The 12526-nt window shown below is 39.9% G+C and overlaps 1 long non-coding RNA gene across 2 annotated transcripts in view; it reads left to right on the plus strand.

Moving 5' to 3' along the window:
• The window catches only part of LOC309960901, a 35784-nt gene that overhangs the window by 8352 nt on the left and 14906 nt on the right, over nucleotides 1-12526 (plus strand). The window contains exon 3 of one of the 2 annotated variants that reach the window (XR_014326148.1): nucleotides 10554-11801. The exons of the other annotated variant lie outside the window; for it this stretch is intronic. This is a non-coding gene — a long non-coding RNA (uncharacterized lncRNA). Of the gene's footprint in view, nucleotides 1-10553; nucleotides 11802-12526 lie in introns of those variants that run through there. 2 annotated transcript variants of the gene reach the window in all.

The raw sequence follows: 12526 nt of genomic DNA on the forward strand, positions 1-12526 counted from the left end.
ATGTTGTTTAATTTGTTGTGTCATATGGTGATCATACTCCTCAGGTGTCTAGATATTTTGGTTCACAGGCTCATGTTCTCTACTGCTCTCTCTCATAATGGATGTGGAGGATAAGCAAAAGGGTAGACCCTAGTTTTACCCCTTCCCACAAGTTGAAGGAATAGAGAGCGGAAGGCTCCAGGCACCACAGAAGAGTATAGTGCTCTATCTCTGTTGGTTCCTGTTTCACTGGACAACTCCTTTAGTAAAGATTTGCCTTGAAATTCGTAATTCAACAGCAGAAGGCTGTTGTAATCCACCAAAACCCTGGAGGTTTGGGGAAGGAATGGTGGAGTGACTGTCCACCGCTCTAGAATATCTGGTCAGCCCACACTCTTTTTCATCAGCAGCTCACTTTAACAGACATTATTCTACGCCGGGAAGCCTGATCTGTTGCTGATGATTTGTGTAGTAATCAGTTGTCTGGAACTGATTGTCCCAAAGTGGGATGATCAGTGGGGGAGTGGCAGGAACAATACTTAAAAACTTCTGACCCTAACTAGGGTTTCTTCACAGTTTTTGATTTTATTCCTCAAGCCCTTACTTCCTTTCTGTACCTACCCAGGGTTAATTTGGAGGGAGGAAGCCAGCATCCCTTACTAGATCTCTATTTTCTCAGGAACCGTACATAAGAAACCCACTTTAAATATAAAGACACAAATAGGTTAAAAGTAAAAGAATGGAGAAAGATCTACTATGCTAATGCTCATCAAAGGAAAGTGTAGTTGCTATATGCAGACAAAACGGACTTCAGAACAAGGAAAATTATCAGTGATAGGAAAGGTCATTACATAATAAAGAAGTCAATGCTCCAAAAAGATGCAGCAACCTTTAATGTGTGTATGTCTAACGACAGAGCCTTAAGACAGCTAAGGCAAAAACTGACAGAACTTCAAGGAGAAATAAACAAATCCACTATTATAGCTGGAGACTTCATCACCCCTCTTTCAGTAATCAATAGATCTAGCAGGCAGAAAATCTGTGAGGATATAGTTGAACTCTGTAGTACCATCAGTCAACTGGATCTAATTGACATTTATAGAATACTTAACCCAACAACAGCAGAATACACATTCTTCTAAAAGAGACATTTATCAGTGTAAGAAATAACTTGTATGCAAAAATATAAACATAGTTAAAGTTAATAGGTATATAATATATTTAGAAAAATATGTACAGTGAAGTTTAACATCTGTAATATTAAAAGAGCTCTTAGAAATTCACATCAAGGGAACAAGCAGGGACTTCCCTGGTGGCTCAGAGGTTAAGAATCCGCCTGCCAATGCAGGGCACACAGGTTTGACCCCTGGTCCAGTAAAATCCCACATGCCGCGGAGCAACTAAGCCCGTGTGCCACAACTACTGTGCCTGTGCTCTAGAGCCCGCAAGCCACAACTACTGAGCCGGCATGCTCTAGGGCCCACGTGCTGCAACTACTGAGCCCGTATGCTGCAACTACTGAAGCCCGTGCTCCGCAACAAGATAAGGCACCGCATGAGAAGCCCACACACAACGAAGAGTAGCCTCCTCTCGCCACAACTAGAGAAAGCCCGTGTGCAGCAACAAAGACCCAATGCAGCCAAAAAAAGAAAAGAAAAGATATACACAGTATGGGACCACTTTGTAAATTCCAAAAAAAAAAGATATTAAAAAGAAAAAGGGAGCAAGCAATTCTACAGAAAAATGGGTGGGCAAAGAATACGAACTCAGCAAATGGTAAATCCAAATGTGAAAAGATGCGCAAAGTCAGAAGAAATCATGGGCTTCCCTGGTGGTGCAGTGGTTGAGAGTTCGCCTGCTGATGCGGGGGACGCGGGTTTGTGCCCCGGTCCGGGATGATCCCACATGCCGCGGAGCGGCTGGGCCCGTGAGCCATGGCTGCTGGGCCTGCGCGTCCGGAGCCTGTGCTCCACAATGGGAGAGGCCACAAGAGTGAGAGGCCCGCGTACCGCCAAAAAGAAAGAAACAAGAGAAGAAATCAGGAAACTGCAAACTAAAATAATGAGATGCCAATTAGGCCTATGTAACAGATTGGCAAACCTTTTTTTTTTAAATTCAACTAACATTTATTAAGTGTCAGTTTATTAAGTGACAGAGCTAATCTAGTGCTCACCAAAGCATTGTGAAGCAGATCTTATCCCTGTTTTACAGTTGAAGAAAGAGGATCAGATAGTTAAATTGACTTGACAAAAATCACATAAAGGAAACTGGGGAATTCACTCTACTGGAACTATTTTTCTTTTTCTTTTCCTTTTGAGGAGCAATTCATTCAAATGTAATGTGTGTTTGTGTATCTAGATAGGTGGATAGGTATTTATGTTTTGAGTTGAAGTTTCCCCCACATATCTGCCATCCACCCATTTCCCATGCCAACACCACTCGTCTCACAACCACTTTGATTAGTTTCTCTAGTATTTCCCAGAGCTTTTTTATACAAATATGAGTTTATTTTATTCTCCTTAAAAAAAAGAAAAAAAGCAAAGGTTATAATAATGCACTGTGTTCCACAACTCAGAGTTATGTAAGTAGCTCCATAATGAGAGTTCTTATCCTTTAACAGCTGCATTGTATTTCACTACAAGAATACCAGAATTTATTTTACCAGCCCTTATGATGGATATTTGCATTGATTTCAGTCTTTTGCTTTTGAAAACAGTATAGTAATGAATAATACTGTTTATAATTTTGTCTCACATGTTCAAGATTTCACAGAAATAAGATTGCTGGATCAAAGGGTATGTAATGTGTGTGGGATTTTGATAGATATTGCCAGATTTCCCTGTGTTATATAAACAACATGGAAGAGTGACCCCACAGCATTGTCATTAGAGTATGTTATCAAACTTTTGGATTGGGGACTGATAAGTGAAAATGTTTAATCTTAGTGTAGTATTATGCATTTCTCCTGTTACAAGTGAAGTGAGACATCTTTTCAGAATGGGCAAAATGTTAAATGACCAATAGCACCTGTTGCCAGTAGGGATCCAACTAAAAGGGTATTATATATTGCTGGTATAAATGTGAACTTTTTCAACCTATTTGCAAAACAGTCTGGCAACCTGTGTTAAAATGTTTTAAACTACAAATATCTTTTGTCCTAGCTACATCATTCTTGCGAATCTGTCCTATAGGTATAAAATACTACGTAAGGGTCTATCTGTGAGAATATTCACTGTAGTATCATCCATAGTATCAAAAAACAAGTAACAAAATGAAAGCTCATTAATAGGAAAATGGTTGAATTAATTACAGTTTTTGTATCTTATGGAAAGGAATAAATTAAAGCAGTATGAGTTGAATTGTGATTTCCACAAGATATTGGGTTAGCCAAAAAGTTGATTCGATTTTTTCTGTAAGACAGCTCTAATAGCGCTTAGTTGTCTTTAACTTCATTCAAAACAATTTTGTTAGATTGTATGTGACAGCTGTCATATCAGTGTGCATTTAAAAAAACTTATCAAAATTGGTGAATTTTTAAAAAATATTTATTTGGTTGCACTGGGTCTTAGTTGTGGTGGGCTCCTTAGTTGCAGCACGTGGGCTCCTTAGTTGCAGCAGGCAGGCTTCTTAGTTGCAGCTCGCCAGGTCCTTAGTTGTGGCAGATGGGCTCCTTAGTTGTGGCATGTGAACTCTTAGTTGCAGCATGCATGTGGGATCTGGTTCCCTGACCAGGGATTGAACTCCAGTCCCCTGCATTGGGAATGCAGAGTCTTAACCACTGTGCCACCAGGCAAGTCCCAAAATTGATGAATTTTTATGTAGCCATTTTAATATTGAAGATGGAAGAAAACAACATTTTCAGCATATTATGCTTTATTATTTCAAGAAAGGTAAAAACGCAACTGAAATGAAAAAAAAGATTTGTGCAGTGTATGGAGAAGGTGCTGGGACTGATCGAACATGTCAAAAGTGGTTTGCGAACTTTTGTGCTGGAGATTTCTCACTGGATGATGCTCCATGGTTGGGTACATCAGTTGAAGTTGATAGCAGTCAAATCTAGACATTAATTGAGAACAGTCAACGATATTGCTAGAGGGAAATAGCCGACATACTCAAAATATCCAAATCAAGCGTTGAAAATCATGTGCACCAGTTTGGTTATGTTAATCGCTTTGATGTTTGGGTTCCACATAAGTTAAGTGAAAAAAATCTTCTCGACCGTATTTCCGCATGTGATTCTCCACTGAAACATTACAAAAATGTTCCGTTTTTAAAACAAATTGTGATGGGTGATGAAAAGTGGATACTGTACAATAATGTGGAATGGAAGAGATCGTGGGGCAAGTGAAATGAACCACACCAAAGGCGGGTCTTCATCCAGAGAAGGTGATGTGTGTATATGGTGGGATTGAAAGGTAGTCTTCTATTATAAGCTTCTTCTGGAAAACCAAACGATTAATTCCAACAAGTACAGCCTCCAGTTAGACCAACTGAAAGCAGCACTTGACGAAAAGCGTCCAGAATTAGTCAACAGAAAACGCATAACCTTCCATCAGCAAGACCGCATGTTTCTTTGATGACCAGGCAAAAACTGTTCTAGCTTGGCTGGGAAGTTCTGATTCATCCGCCATATTCACCAGATATTGCACCTTCGGATTTCCATTTATTTCGGTCTTTACAAAATTCTCTTAATGGAAAAAATTTCAGTTCCCTGGAAGACTGTAAAAGGCCTATGGAACAGTTCTTTGCTCAAAAACATAAAAAGTTTTGGGAAGATGGAATTATGAAGTTGCCTGAAAAATGGCAGAAGTTAGTGGAACAAAACGGTGAATACGTTGTTCAATAAAGTTCTTGGTAAAAATGAAAAATGTGTCTTTTATTTTTACTTAAAAGCTGAAGGAGCTTTTTGGCCAATCCAACACTACTGCTTAAATGAGAAAAAAACAAGATGAAGAAAAGTGTGTATAATATGATCCCAGTCTATAAAACATAATCATCAACACACATAAATGGTTTGCATATTTGTGTTTGTGCCTGTTTACACTCAAAATATTTATATTTGTAGATGTATATATACACACATGAGTATTTGTATATAACTATATGGGGGGAATAATGGAAAATACATATTACTTGGGATATAGGTTTGGTTGCTTTAAGGCCGAAATAATAATGACTTAAATAAGATGGAAGGTTTTTTTTTTCTGTTCCGTAACAGTCCAGAAATAATCAGTTCAAGATTGATACAGCAGCCTCAGGTGTCAGGGATCCAGGCTTGTTAATCAGCTATACTCAATATGCGGCTTCTATTTCATGGCCTAAGGTGGTTGTTCCAGCTCCTGCCAAGATGTATCTGGGAATGGGAAATGGAAAAACAGTATACCTCTTCTTTTTAAGGGCATGTCACAGAATTTGCAGCCATCATTTCCACTTATAGCCCATGGGCCAAAATGTAGTCACATGGCCAGACCTCCAAGGGAAGCTAGGAAATATAGTCCTTGCCTGTGTAGCAATGTACCAAGCCAAAACTTGGGGGTTCTAATACTAAAGGATGAGGGAGAAGAAGGGACACTGAGAGACAATAGCAATCTCTGCCATAATAGACTAGATTATTCCTGCATTACAAATCAACCACAAAATTTAATGGCTTAAGACAATAATGATTTATTATTTCTCACCATGCTGTGTTTTGGCTAGAAAGTTTTTCTGTTGGTTTTCTCTGGGCTCATTCACATGGCTCCCTTCACATGGTCTTTCATCCCAGACTTATTCACAGCATAGTGGCCCAGGGCAGTGTTCCAAAAGGTGAAAAAGGAACTGTAAAACCTTTCTAAACCTCATCCAAAGAAGTTGCATAGTCACAGCTACTGCATTCTGTGGTCAAAACAAGTCCCAAGGCTAGCCTAGATTCAAGAAATGGGGAAATAAACTACCTTTTGTTAGTTAAGGTGGCAAAGGCACATTGCAAAAAGGCATAAACAAAGGAGGCATGATTCATTGGGAGCAAATATTGTAACAGTCTAACATGACATTTTTACACTTATATGTGTATGTAAATTTTTGTTTGCATATTCAAAGAAATGTAAATAAGTACTGTTATAATGAGTTAAATTCATGGTGAGCAGATACAAATATGACCACATCACTCTCTTGCTTATTATTGCCTTACAGATTAAAGCCCAAGCCCCTTAGCCTGTACCACTTCTACTGTATTATACTGTCTCCCAGGAAATGTAATGAAAACCAAGCAGAAAGATAAGTCCTTTCTAGCTGAAGTTGTTGGGCTTCAAGTAAGTTGTGGAATCTGAACTGGGCGTTGAAGGAAGAAGTGTTTGAATTGATGGAGAAGGGCAAGTAGGCATAACCAGTAGTTCCTAATCTTATTAGGACCACCCTTTTAAAAAACTGAAATACAGCATACTGCAGAAATAAATGAAGTATCTATCATAAAGTAAAAATATCCCTCTATCCATCACCCAGGAAATAGAATATCACCAGTTACATGGAAACCTCTTATGTGACCTCCCAGTAACAATCCTGCCCATCCTCCCCAAATGTAACCACTCATTCTAATTTCTAACCATAGATTAGTTTTGCCTGGCTTTGAATCATACATGAAAGAGATTAAATATGCATTTCACCATTATATTTGTAAGATTCATCTGTTGTTTGTAGAAGTAGTTTGTTCATATTCATTGCTATATTCCATTATGTGGATAAAATAAATATATCCATTCTGTTGTAGCTATTTGGGTTTTTTCTACTTTGGGGCTACTAACAAATAATGGTACCACAAGCATTCTTTCATATGTCACTTGGTGTACGTGGGCAGACATTTCTACTGAGAGAGTACATAGGGTTAAAATTCCTTGGTCATTGAGGTAGATTCAAACTGTAAAGAATGACAGTTTTCCAAAGTTTATGTTTTTTATATCCTCCCCAGCAGTATATGAAAGTTTCATGTTCTCCACACCCTAGGCAACACTTAGTATTGTCAGTTTTGTTTTTTTTTTAAGCCATTCTGATAGGTGTGTAGTGGTATCTCATTTGGCATTAATTTGCATTTACCTGATGTCTATTGAGCTTGAACACCATCTTACATTATTTGCCATTTGGGGATCCTCTTTTTTTTTAAGTGCTTGTTCAAGTCACTTATCCATATTTCTGTTGGGTTGTCATTCTTTTCCTTATTGAACTTTAGGACTTCTTTATGTACTCTGGATATGAGTTCTTGGTCAAATATATGTGCACCAAATATCCTTCCCCATAACATGGTTTGTCTTTTCATTTCCTTAATAGCATCTTTTGGAAAAAAGTTCTTAAGTTTAATATATTTTACCAATCTTTTCCTTTCTTATTTTGAGTGTGCTTTCTATTTCTTTTTATAACCCTAATTGATAGATTAATTGGTACCAGGAGTTATCACAGGAAATGGATCCTCACAATGGGCTTCTGGGATTGGCTTATATGCACACATACACACACATATGTAAAATCAATCACAAGGATAACCTCATTGCTATAGGTACAGGGACCACAGGTTATAATCCATGGCTTACAGTACTGTTGTGATGACCATTAATAGCATGGGATGGAGTGAAGATGGAGGGGAGGGGAGAGAAAGTATCACCATGGTAATCATAGTAATTATAAAGATTCTGAACCCACCAGGCTTCTCTTATGGTCCTAAACACATTGTACATAGGAAAAAGAAAAATATGAAAACTATTAATATATAGTTAAGAATGCTTGTAGGGGATCAGAACTCCTCCACTGTAGCTTTGAAGGAGTCCTTCATCTTCTGTAATCAGTGGGCAGATAAGGTAGATTCGTAGTACTAATTAAATGCTCAGTTCTTCCAGTTTTCTTACACTAAGGTTAGCATTGATGGGAAAGGAGTGGGTCCTGAGACACAGAATGGGGATAGTTGGGCAGACAAGAAAGAAGCTGAGAACTCTGAACCTTCATATTCCCCTGAACTTCCTTTGCTCTCAGAAGAAACCAGCCTCCTCTGCATAGAGGCTTTCAGTGACTACATTTGGGGCAGCTCTCTTATAAGTTGATTCCTATTGTCCTCAGAATTTACCCTCACCACCTCCCAGTTCCATCCCAACATAGCCTCCCCATCAGGGAAGTATGCATCCTGCTCTGGCAAGAGACTACCTACAGAGGAGTTTAAGACCTTGTCGTTTTGACCAGCAGGAACCTGGGGAGTATATATAGAAGTGGGTTCTAAGGGTGTTACACCGAGGGAAAGTAGACATAAGGTGTAATCAAGGCAAACTTACCTGAGAATTAAGATTTAATATGTTGGCATTAATAGTTTGCTAGGATGAGCCTTGGACTCAGTAACTGCCTACAAATAATAAATGGCTCCCAAAATAAAAAATAAAAATAAACGGCCTACAAATAAAATTTGAAATAATAATTTCAGAATATCAGAAATCCCCTGGCATACCATAGAGGAAGGAGTACAGTGGCTCCTCAGCTTTCACCAAGTCATTAAAAAATGCATTGGTGGGGCTTCCCTGGTGGCGCAGTGGTTGAGAGTCCGCCAGCCGATGCAGGGGACACGGGTTCGTGCCCTGGTCTGGGAAGGTCCCACATGCCGCGGAGCGGCTGGGTCCGTGAGCCATGGCCGCTGAGCCTGCGCGTCTGGAGCCTGTGCTCCGCAACGGGAGAGCCCAAGACAGTGAGAGGCCCGCGTACGAAAAAAAAAAAAAGCATTGGTGATGGGAGCACCAGCATTCCCAAAGAGCTCTGAAGTGGCTCTCCTTTGTTTGCAAAAATGATGGTGATGAAAGCTGTGGTAGAATTGAGTTTCCTGATCTCAGTGGGAATAAAGAAGTCTAAAGTGGTAGAGATCATATGATAGCGTACAACCGTCAGAGACAAGGTGGGCACAATTACCATAATAAGCCAAAAACGAAAATGTGAACAAGAGTGTTTTGACCCACAGGGAAAAGTAGTAATGGATACTAAATGATCTTGAGGTCCCTGGAAATAAAAGATTAACCTATTAAGGTGCTGCTTGACATATTTAGGTGGAAAAATTCTGAGATGTAGACTAACTTGTGTTATTACAGTTAAATTGGTACTTCCTGATGATCGGGAGAGATTTGGTCCTTTAGAGGAGGAACCTGCAATGCAGCCACAGTGGTATAACCATGAATCTTCCCCTAACCCACTTGTTTCCAAACTTGTCTGCACATAAGAAGACCTTAGAATTCTAAAGCCAAGGGCACACCCCAAGCCAATTAACTCATATAAGTTCTGTGGGTGAGACCAGGCACTTGTATTTTTAAAGCTCCCCAGGTAATTCCAGTGAGCAAGTTAGGAAATCACTGCCCTAATCCTTCTCCGGTGGCTATTTATTGGTTAAATAGGGGGCCTAAGAAAGTCAAGTGACAGATGGAGTCCTGGCCAGAGTCTAGCTAACAGTGAGCCCAGAGAGACCCACACTGGTTATTTCTCCAGCCCCAGATATGTAGTAAGAATAAATATATTTTAATAATTGAAGCAATCTTCATTTTGGTTTTCTGACCAATAGATTGAGCATTATGGTAGGAAGGACTACATAGAAGTTCAGAATTGCTTGTTACCACTCCCTCCCAAGACAGTAAAAGAAAAGCAGTACAGAAGTTAGTGCCCCCATGCGGGCATGGTGATTCGTACCAGATTCCCATTTAAATTCCCTGTGTGGTAACCAGATGGGTAGTGAGAAATGACAGTGGATTGTTGCAAAGCTTAATCAGGTGGGGTGCCAACTGCAGCTGTCCAGGTGTGGTACCTGCACTGGAGGAAGTTAGTACAGACTGCGACCTGGTACACAGGTACGGATCTGGAAACGCGCTCTGCCCCGCCCCCACCCGATTCCAGTCAGGAAAGAAAGCCAAAAGCAGATTGCCTTTAACTGGCAGGGACAACAGTACACCCTGTCTTGTCTCAGGGCTGTATCAGCTTTCCTGTTGTCTCTATGGTATGGAGGGACCTTGACCATATCATTGTACCATAGACTATCACACTGGTCTATTACAGCAATGAAATTATGTTAAATGAACCTAGTGAGCAGGCTAGAACCTAGTAGCAAGCATTCTGCATGATTTAATAAGACATATGCCTGCCAGAAGATGCAAGATAAACCCTGCAAAACTTCCAGGACCTGCACCGAGTTTCTAGGGGTGCAGTGGCCTAAGACATGTTAGGATATCCATTCAAATAAATGACAGGTAGTTGTGTTTTCTACCATTATAACAAAGAAGAAGGAAAAAATGTGTAGCAGGCCTTTTGGGGTTCTGGAGGCAACAAAATAAAGTATATTAGGGTGACCTGCTCTTATCTGTTTTCAGATAACTATAAGACTACATGTTTTGAGTGGGGCCCAGAGCAAACTGTCTTGCCAGTTGGGCCTTATGATTGGGCAGATCCAGTGGTATTGGAAGTTCATGTGTTAGAGATGTTAAATGAAGCCTTGGGTAAGTTCCAATAGGGGAATTACAACATAAACCCTTTGGTTTTGAAGTAAGGATGTATCTGCCTCAGCCAACAACATTTTGTTTTGTTTCTTTGACAAGCACCTCCTGATTTGCTCCTGCTACCTGGCAGAGACGGAACACCTGATCATGGGACATCAAGTGACCATGTGAATAATAAAACCACCCATCATGAACTGGTGTTATCTGATTCACCGAACCATACAACTGGATGAGCACAGAAGCAGTCTACTCCCTATGAGACTGGGACACGGCTACAATTAAACTAAATGAGCAGGTGACTCAGACTCCTATAGTCCCTGACTCTACTCCTTCAGCACTTCCCCCCAAACCCATATAAATTGGCTTCATGAGGAGTTCTTTCTGACCAATTAATGGAAGAGAAAAAAGCATGGGTCCTGTTTGTTCATGGAAGAATCTGCAGTGAGCTGGCAATAGCTGGATGTGAGTGGTCACTATACACCACCACCACTCATTAGTGGCCCTGACCCAGAATAGTAAAGGGAAATCCTTCCATAGGGAAGAATTTTAGGAGACATGGCCTGAGGTAAGGGTATACACCGGTTTGTTGTCAGCGGCTTATGAGTTGACAGGCTAGACAAAAACTTGGAGAGAACAAATTGGAAAGCTGGTTCCATTTATGAGGCCAGCTGGGATACAATAACCTGCAAATTGGGGATGCTGACCTAAAGAATTAAGTATATGCTTAAAATCAGTAATCAGTATCTGGTGCCACCTTTCCCAAAATGTATGCAGAGTGGAGATGAGAGTAGTCCCTCTATTTTCAGTATGACTAATTTTGTAAAAAAAAAAAAAAACAACTGGTGGCATGTTTTCCAAACTTGGTGAAAAGCATAAAACTACAAATCCACAAAAGCTCAGTAAATCACAAGCAGAAAAATTGCAATGAAAGTCACACCTATGCATGTTACAGTCAAACTGATAAAACTAATTTAGAAAAACACTTAAAAGCATCCAGAGAAATTATACATTATACACAAGATGGCAGTTATATGAATTTTTTTAAAAGGATGCATAACATATAGAAAAATGCACAAATGCAATTGTTCAGCATGACTTGCCACAAAGTGAAGATAACTATGTAATCACCACCCACATCAATAACTATGTCCCTTAGTCATTGCTCTTCTTCCTTCCCAAAGGTAATCATCATCCTGAATTCTAACACCAAAGATTAGGTTTGACAGTGGTTAACCTTTATATAAATTGAATACATGACAGTGGTTAACTTTTATATAAATTGAATAATGTATTCTTTAGTGTCTGGCTTCTTTTATTTAACGTTGTGAGATTCATCCATGTTGTTACCTGGAGCAGTTGTTCATTCATTTTCATTGCTATACAGTATTCTACTTTATAAATATACCACATTTATTTATCCATTTTACTGTTGATAAACATCAGAGATGTTTCCTTTTTTTTTCGTGGCTCACGGGCCCAGCCGCTCCGCGGCATGTGGGATCTTCCTGGACCGGGGCACGAACCCGTGTCCCCTGCATCGGCAGGCGGACTCTCAACCACTGCGCCACCAGGGAAGCCCCGATGTTTCCATTTTTGGGCTACTAGGAGGAGAGCTGCTGTGAACATTGTTGTGTATGTCTTTGGGTGTACATACGTATGCATTTGTGTTGGGTTCTTTTATTATGCCTAATAAACCACTTGAGGAATTTTTTGGTCCCTGAAACTTCAGACTTAGTGGTTTTGGAGGTTTTAGTACTCAAGGGAGGAATGCTTCCTAGGAAACATGGTTTCAGTGAATTAGAAGTGGACAGTGCATGCTGGCAGGTTTGGGCTTTTTCTATCACTAATCAACAGCAAGGAGGGAGGGGATCATTACTGCCAAGGGTGAAAGATTCCTTTTAACAGGGGGAAATTGGATTGCTGCTACACAGTGGAGTAAGTAGGACTATGTATGGAATGTATGATATTCACCAAGATTGCTTCTTAGTATTTTCTTGGCTGATAGTCCAATAAGAAAACTAGAGTAACCCAAAAAGGACCTCCACAAAGAGTCATCTTATAAGAATGAATGT

This window comes from Leucopleurus acutus (assembly GCF_964270905.1).
Source record: "Leucopleurus acutus genome assembly, chromosome: 4".
Taxonomy (NCBI): Eukaryota; Metazoa; Chordata; class Mammalia; order Artiodactyla; family Delphinidae; genus Leucopleurus; species Leucopleurus acutus.